Raw genomic sequence first — 8131 nt, 5'->3', positions numbered from 1 at the left:
ATTCTGCTCTGCAGTAGTTATTTCCACTATTTTATCTTCCAGGTCACTTATCCGTCCTTCTGCCTCAGTATTCTACTACTGAGCCCATCTTGAGTATTTTTCATTTCATTTATTGTTTTGCTCATCGTTGCTTGCTTCCTCTTTATTTCTTCTAGGTCCTTGTTAAATGTTTCTTGCAATTTGTCTATTCTATTTCCAAGATTTTGAATCATCTTTACTATCATTATTCTGAATTTTTTTTCAGGTAGACTGCCTATTTCCTCTTCATTTGTTAGGTCTGGTGTGATTTTATCTTGCTCCTTCATCTGCTGTGTGTTTTTCTGTCTTCTCATTTTGCTTATCTTACTGTGTTTGGGGTCTCCTTTTTGCAGGCTGCAGGTTCGTAGTTCCCGTTGGTTTTGGTGTCTCTCCCCAGTGGCTAAGGTTGGTTCAGTGGGTTGAGTAGGTTTCTTGGTTGGGGGGACTAGTGCCTCTGTTCTGGCGGATGAGGGTGGATCTTGTCTTTCTGGTGGGCAGGTCCACGTCTGGTGGTGTGTTTGGGGATGTTGGTAGCCTTATTATGATTTTAGGCAGCCTGTCTGCTAATGGATGGAGCTGTAGACCTGTCTTGCTCTTTGTTGGGGATAGGGTGTCCAGCACTGTTCGTTGCTGGTTGTTGAGTGAAGCTGGGTCTTGGTGTTGAGATGGAGATCTCTGGGAGATTTTCACCATTTGATATTGTGTGGAACTGGGAGGTCTCTTGTGGACCAGTGTCCTGAGGTTGGTTCTCCCACCTCAGAGACAGAGCCCTGATGCCTGGCTGGAGTGCCAAGAGCCTTTAATCCACACAGCTATGAAGACGTAGTTGCTAACTCAAGGGCCTTAGGCATCCTGGAGGCCTTGACCCTGAAGTAGTATGCCAGAATGAATCTCTTGTCCTTGTCAGTGGCTTTTGGACCCATTCGCAGGAGGACATTTATTTCTTCAACTGCCTAATTATAGTTTTTACCACATTTAAAGTTTCTGTGAAGGGGTAACCATCACTCATTTTTTATTTTATATTCCTGCAGAAGATAGTCAAATTATCTTTAAATCATGTTATAATTTAAAAATTAATATGATGACTGATTAGAATTACACTTAACAATACATTAATTGGGGAAGGACTGACATCCAGGAGTATGCTACCTGTCTCCATTTAGTCAAATCTTCCTTTAGATCTCTGGGAATTATTATGTGCTAATAACTAAGTTCTGGAAGCACATAAGCAGATTTGCAAGAATCTGTTTTGTAGTCAGACACTGCAGTCCTGTGGCTTGACGGTCATTCTGAAGAAGATAGAAATGATGTCCAGGCCACCCCAGGGAAGAAACTTATCAGAGACATAAAGTTTGATGTTGTTGTTGAATTTTGCTACATCAAAGCAAAGTATACAGAAAATAAGATTATGAAACTCAGAATGAGGTTTGGGGAAAAGGCTGCCAAAATATGCGTTCAGTGAGGTCAGGGACTAGAATTGATTCATCTTTGTATTCCCCACTCTAGCACACGCTGGCAAACATGAGCACTTGCTGAATGTCTGTTGAATAAATGAATAAATCAGTGAATAAATATTCACTTACAGTCTTGGCCTTAAATTGTTGGCCACACCAAAGATGTGTTTTGATCATTGTTATGATACAGCAGCTTCCATGGATGATCCATTTTACATGCTCATATTGTTTGAATGACTTGTCTGCTTTTTCATTAGCGTCAAGAATATTTCACATGCAAGTTTAAGTGATGACAGAATCACTAAAAATGGCATAAATTTAACAGCATTAAACGTATGCCTACTACCAGTCTAACATATTGAGATATAATTCTATAGAAAATTGTGTTTAAAAAGCAGAATCTAAAATCACATCCAAACGGTTATTTTAATGATAAAACAAATTGTTTGCACATGGTAGCAGGCATATATTGTTTATGCTGCTTAGCATCCATTTTTTCTTTTTCCTAAGAGCACATATGTTTTGTTTTGAAGGAAACCACTTCTCACCAGTTCTCAGCCATGTGTTGGGTCCTGATAATTCAGGTCAATCTGAACATCACCTCCCTGGCAATAGTGGTTGGCTCAGGGTTGGACAGGTAACCCAGTCGGAGCCCATTTGCTAGGGCTTGATGAGGTGTGAGGATGTGGGATCTAGAACTTCTGCAGCTATTTTGCTACCACACTGGGAGGGCCTGGAACTTGCTAAGGTCACCATATGGAGGCTGAGGATAAAGCAACACAGTGGTAGGCAGAATAGTGTAGTTGAAAGAAACTTGGTACTTACTTGGTCACTTAGTTCAAGCTGCTGGGTCAAGCCTCATATGAAACTAGACTTATCAACAACTCCTTTATTGTTTAGTCATTTGCAGGTGAAATACCTGATAGATATACATGCAAGGACTTGAAGGGAACATGGGAAAATGAAGAGAGTTTTGATTTGTTGCAGTGGTGAGACAGAGTAATTTTTTTCTTTCCTTGACTTCTACTAATGTTCTTTATATGACTGACAAGGGTTTCTGGATGCTAAAAACAAAATCTTAAAAGACAAAAGGTCATAATAAGCACAGTATTATAAATGTTGTACATTTAAAATATAGCATTTACGTAAATATTATGACAGTTCTCTTAATTCTAACTATATTAAGCATGAGCAAGTAGGAACAAGCAGGAGGCTCAGTGTTAGATCACATGCCCTCAGAATGAAAGCAACGTTATACAAGTGCATATAGTGAATATATAGCTTACCAGTGGGCTTACCAGTATTCGGCTCTTTTCAAATCTTTTTTTTTTTTAACATCTTTATTGGAGTATAATTGCTTTACAATGGTGTGTTAGTTTCTGTTTTATAACAAAGTGAATCAGTTATACTTCCCACTAGCTATCTATTTTACATTTGGTAGTGTATATATGTCCATGCCACTCTCTCACTTTGTCCCAGCTTACCCTTCCCCCTCCCCTTATCCTCAAGTCCATTCTCTAGTAGGTCTGTGTCTTTATTCCCGTCTTGCCCCTAGGTTCTTCATTACATTTTTTTCCTTTTCAAATCTTAATAGAAAAAAAAGACTGTAAGCACTAAATTTGGGTTTGTCAGTACACTAGAAGAAGAGAATGCAACTGCACAGCAAACATTTCACAAGTAACCATGCTTCATTTTGCTCTCAGATCCCTGCATCGCTGCCACCTCTGCTGAACACCAACCCCAGCTCTCAGGAGTCAAGGGCTGAGCCTCGCTCTCTGGCATCCTCCTTTATGAAGTATGATCCAAAGTAGTCCCTTACCCCTTTCAGCTGTCAGAGAGCTGCATTTCAAAGATCCTTTTGGTTTCTGATTACTTAGGAGAAGAGGGGGAATACAAGACAGAAGAAAGACTCCAGGGACAGAGAGCCGAGGGAAAAATGACAAGAGCTTCTTTAAGTAGAAATGCTTAAAGTGAAGGACACTAAGAAATGGCAAAAATACTTTGTCTTTACAAAGACTAAGCAGTTTATAAAAGCAACACAGGTATCTTTGAAAAGTTACTGGATTTTGTTAACACTGTCTCCAAAATACAGTATACGTAAATTAAACTAACAGAAGTAACCCTAGGAGTGAAGAAAAGACAAGACCTTGTAATTTCAATGCCTTACTTTGTATATATGGACATTAGCCAAGGTGCCTTTAGGTGTGCTCAGTAGCAAAGCCACTCTACGCCCTCTGAAGGCTGTGTCTGTCTCATTTTTGGCCATGATACTGGACACTTTGAGGTTACATCTTTGAGTTTGACCCACTCGGTTTGATTCGAGCACCAAAGCTTTTATCACTTCTCAATGAATCAATATTTCTATTAATATTTATGTTTAAAACTCTTAAATATTTAAGCCCTGTACGAAAACCCCACAGCAAGAACCTGCACTCTGTTTGACCTAAAACTTGACTAAAATAGTGAATGGTTTTAGCGAATCATTGAGTTTGGAAGGATCTGAAAATGTGAGTTTTTTTCTGGTTTGTTTACAGAAGTTTCATGTATTGAACAACATAATTATATCATTTAGCTCGTGCCTCCCCTCAACCCCTTCAGCACCCAGACTTTCCCTCTCAAAATAGCACATAACAACACTTTAGATTTTATTCAAGTATTTGAGAAGCATTTTTTGATTGCCCATTTTGCCCAGTCCTTGACTTCTAAGTATTCACAGTCTGCTAAACGATATGGACAGGTAAACAGACAATTTCCATACAAAGGGACAGAGATAGGAGCACTATGCTCTCTTAGCCCAGGAGAGGGAAGGCTTCCCAGGCCACAGGACAGCATAGAATAAATGGGAATTACCCAAGTAAGGAAGGGGAGAAGGGTGTTTTGAGTCAGAAGAAGCAGCATGTACCAGACTCGAGAATTAAGTTCACAGAAATTGTGGGTACTTGTTGCTAATTTAGCAAGGCCAAATCGTAGCTGGGGGAGTGAGGACTGGGTAGGTCAAGGGATAGCGACAGCACTTTACTCATTGTTTTTTAAACTGCACAAGACCCATGAATGGGTCATTAAAACAACTTATTTTTTGAAAAAGGATAGAATAGAAAATACCAGAATGCTTCACATGCAATAAAGGTAACTACTGGTAAGTGAATCTGTTGTTTTATAGTTATACGTGTGTGTGTGCGTGTGTGTGTGTGTGTGTGTTGGGTCACAATGTAAAATACATTTCTCACTGTGGGACATGGCCAAAAAAGTTTAAAAGTCACTGTTTACAGTATAGTACATATGGTTTACAAGGTGCTTTTAGGTATCCCATTTGTATTATACGGCCCTGCCTCCATTTTAATTTTTAATTTAATTAATTTATTTAATTTATTTATTTTTGGCTGCGTTCGGTCTTCACTGTGGTGCACGGGCTTCTCATTGCGGTGGCTTCTCTTGCTGCGGAGCACCGGCTCTAGGTGTGCAGGCTTCGGTAGTTGTGGCTTAGTTGCCCCACGGCATGTGGGATCTTCCTGGACCAGGGCTCGAACACGTGTCCCCTACAATGGCAGGCGGATTCTTTTTTTTTTTTTTGCGGTACGCGGGCCTCTCACTGTTGTGGCCTCTCCCGTTGCAGAGCACAGGCTCCCGACGCGCAGGCTCAGCGGCCATGGCTCATGGGCCTAGCTGTTCTGCAGCATGTGGGATCTTCCTGGACCGGGGCACGAACCCGTGTTCCCTGCATCGGCAGGCGGACTCTCAACCACTGCGCCACCAGGGAAGCCCTGGCAGGCGGTTTCTTAACCACTGCGCCACCAGGGAAGCCCCCTGCCTCCATTTTTATTTGCCATTTACTCATTCCTTAAATATTTATCACGTGCATATTTTATGCCCAGTGCTAGGAAACTCTGAGAGGAACTCACAGTCTATGGGAGACAGACAAGTAAAGAGATAATAGGGAATTCCCTGGAGGTCCAGTGGTTAAGACTCCATGCTTTCACTGCTGAGGGCCCGGGTTCAGTCCCTTGTTGGGGAACTCAGATCCCACAAGCCGTGCAGCATGGCCAAAAAAAAAAAAAAGTAAAGAGATAATAATAACAGCTACTGTTTATCACAATCTTCAAAGTGTGTCTTGTGAACAACTGACTTTGGAATCCCCAGGGGGAAGTGCTTATTCAAACACAGGTAATGGGCTGTGCACCAGACCTGCTGCATTAGACTCTCTAGGTGAGGATCAGGGATCTGCATTTTTACTTAGAGGTTCTCAAAAAAGTCTTATACACCTTCAGTTTGAAAAAGATCCATTTCCTGAGTGTGTGCTGGAAGCCAACATTGTGCTCAACACGTTGTGCTCAGCCACAAGGATCTTTTTTCATTTCCTTCAAAGATCCAACACCCTTGCCACACAGAAGCTTCCCACATACTGGCCTTTGATCTGGAATACTCTCATGCTTCCCAGGCCAATTTTAATCTATCCAACAGGCCTTCATTTTTTGTTTGTTTGTTTATTTATTTAGGTCTCTACGTGTGGCTTGCAGGATCTTACTTTTCAGACCAGGGATCAAACCTGGGCCCCTGGCACTGAAAGTGCTGTGTCCTAACCACTGTACCTCCAGGGAATTCCTAGGCCTCAATTTAAATGCCACTTCCTTGGGAATTGTCCCTAATCCCCTAGGCTTCAGTGGAGACTTTGGTTATGTGCTTCATTGTGGCAGATGCTGAAATGGCTGCTCCCCCTTCAAAAAAGGACTGTTAAGAATAAGGTCAATTGACAACCTACAGCTGTTAACTCCTTCAGTTCCACCTCAGCTTGTGAGAGGGGCTTACCAGTCTTCGCTGGTAGCCGCAGCCAATGACTAAGACTGTGGTATAAAAGCCTGGCCATTTCCATCAAATGTGGGGTCCTGTAATGTGCAGCCTTTGCTCCAGAGCTCCCCATTGTACTGGCAAAGATTGTGACAGATCTGTATTGTGGTCCTCATGGCTACCCCTGCTCAATCCTGCTTCCTCCTTTTTCTTTTCAAAGGTTTTACTCCCCAACAAACCTTTCACCGTCCTGACTACATCTCAGCATCTACTTCCTGGAGGATTCAGCTGCCACACTTGTCTTGGCGTGGCTGGAAGATAGAGACTGAAGGGGAGAGACGTGAGACCAGGCTGTAGAGGTAAGCAAGGATGGAACGCGCAGGGCTTTATAGGCCATGCTAAGTATTTTTTAAAAAATAAATAAATAAATTTATTTATTTATTTTTGGCTGCGTTGGGTCTTCGTTGCTGTGCGTGGGCTTTCTCTAGTTTCCGCGAGTGGGGGCTACTCTTTGTTGCCGTGCGCAGGCTTCTCATTGCGGTGGCTTCTTTTGTTGTGGAGCACGGGCTCTAGGCTCACAGGCTTCATTAGTTGTGGCACATGGGCTCAGTAGTCGTGGCTCGCGGGCTCTAGAGCGCAGGCTCAGTAGTTGTGGCACATGGGCTTAGTTGCTCCGCGGCATGTGGGATCTTCCCAGACCAGGGCTCGAACCCATGTCCCCTGCAGGCAGGGGAACTGGCAGGCAGATTCTTAACCATTGCGCCACCAGGGAAGTCCAATGCTAAATATTTTTCACTTTACCATTAGGGCAGTTGGAAGACACTGCATGTTTTTAAGCAGACTGGGGAAGAGTGGGGAAAATCATCAAATGTAAATGTAGAATAACCACTCTGGCTGTTGTGTGTAGGAAGGGCTGGAGGACTGTGAGACCGAAGACAATTGCTGGAGCCTAAGAAGAGGGGGTGGTGTCTTGGACTGGGATGAACCAGAGATAACAAAGATTTGAGAGATGTTTAAAAGGTAGAATCTCCTCTATTTGGTGTTTTATTGGATGTGAGTGATAAGGTAAAAGTCAAGGATGTCCAAACCTCTGGCTTAAGCTATTGTGTGGAAAGTGGTGCCAGATACTGAAACAGGGAGTCCTGAGGGAAGCAGGTATGGGAGGAAAATCAAGAGTTCAACTTTGGACATGCAGAATTTCAGATGCCCGTGGTACACCCAGGAGCACTATAAAGTAGAGAGTCAAATATATGGTTTTGGAGTATGAAGGGAGATGCGGGCTGGTTATATCTATTTGGGTGATCTCAGCAAATAGTTGGGAGCAAATGAGATCACCCAGGAAAGGTGCAATGTGTTGAGAGAGGTCTAAGACACTGACCTGAGAAACTCCAGCATATAGTGTTCTGGTAGAGGACAGAGGTTAGCAGATGAGAATTAGCCTAGGGAATATGGTGTCACAGAAACTCTGAGAGGGTTTTTGATAAAAAAGGAGATATCAAATGCTGCTGAGTGTCCAAGCAAGGTAAGGACTGAAAAATATCCTTTTGTTTTAGTGACATGGAGGTCATCGGTGGTCTTAGTAAGAGCCATTTCAATGAAGTGGTAGAGATGGAAGACAGACTGAAGTGGGCCAAACAGTGAGGGAAATGGAAGAAGTTGAGACAGTAAGTGTCACAACCCTTTCAAAAAATTTGTTTCTGGAGGAGGAGGAAAAAAGGCAGTAGTTAGGAGGAAATGTGGAGATAAGGTTTTTTGTTTTTTGTTTTTAACATCTTTATTGGAGTATAATTGCTTTACAATGGTGTGTTAGTTTCTGCTTTATAACAAAGTGAATCAGATATACATATACATATGTTCCCATATCTCTTCCCTCTTGC

Source organism: Physeter macrocephalus, chromosome 4 (genome assembly GCF_002837175.3).
Source record: "Physeter macrocephalus isolate SW-GA chromosome 4, ASM283717v5, whole genome shotgun sequence".
In the NCBI taxonomy this organism is placed as follows: domain Eukaryota; kingdom Metazoa; phylum Chordata; class Mammalia; order Artiodactyla; family Physeteridae; genus Physeter; species Physeter macrocephalus.
This window is presented reverse-complemented; position numbering follows the sequence as displayed.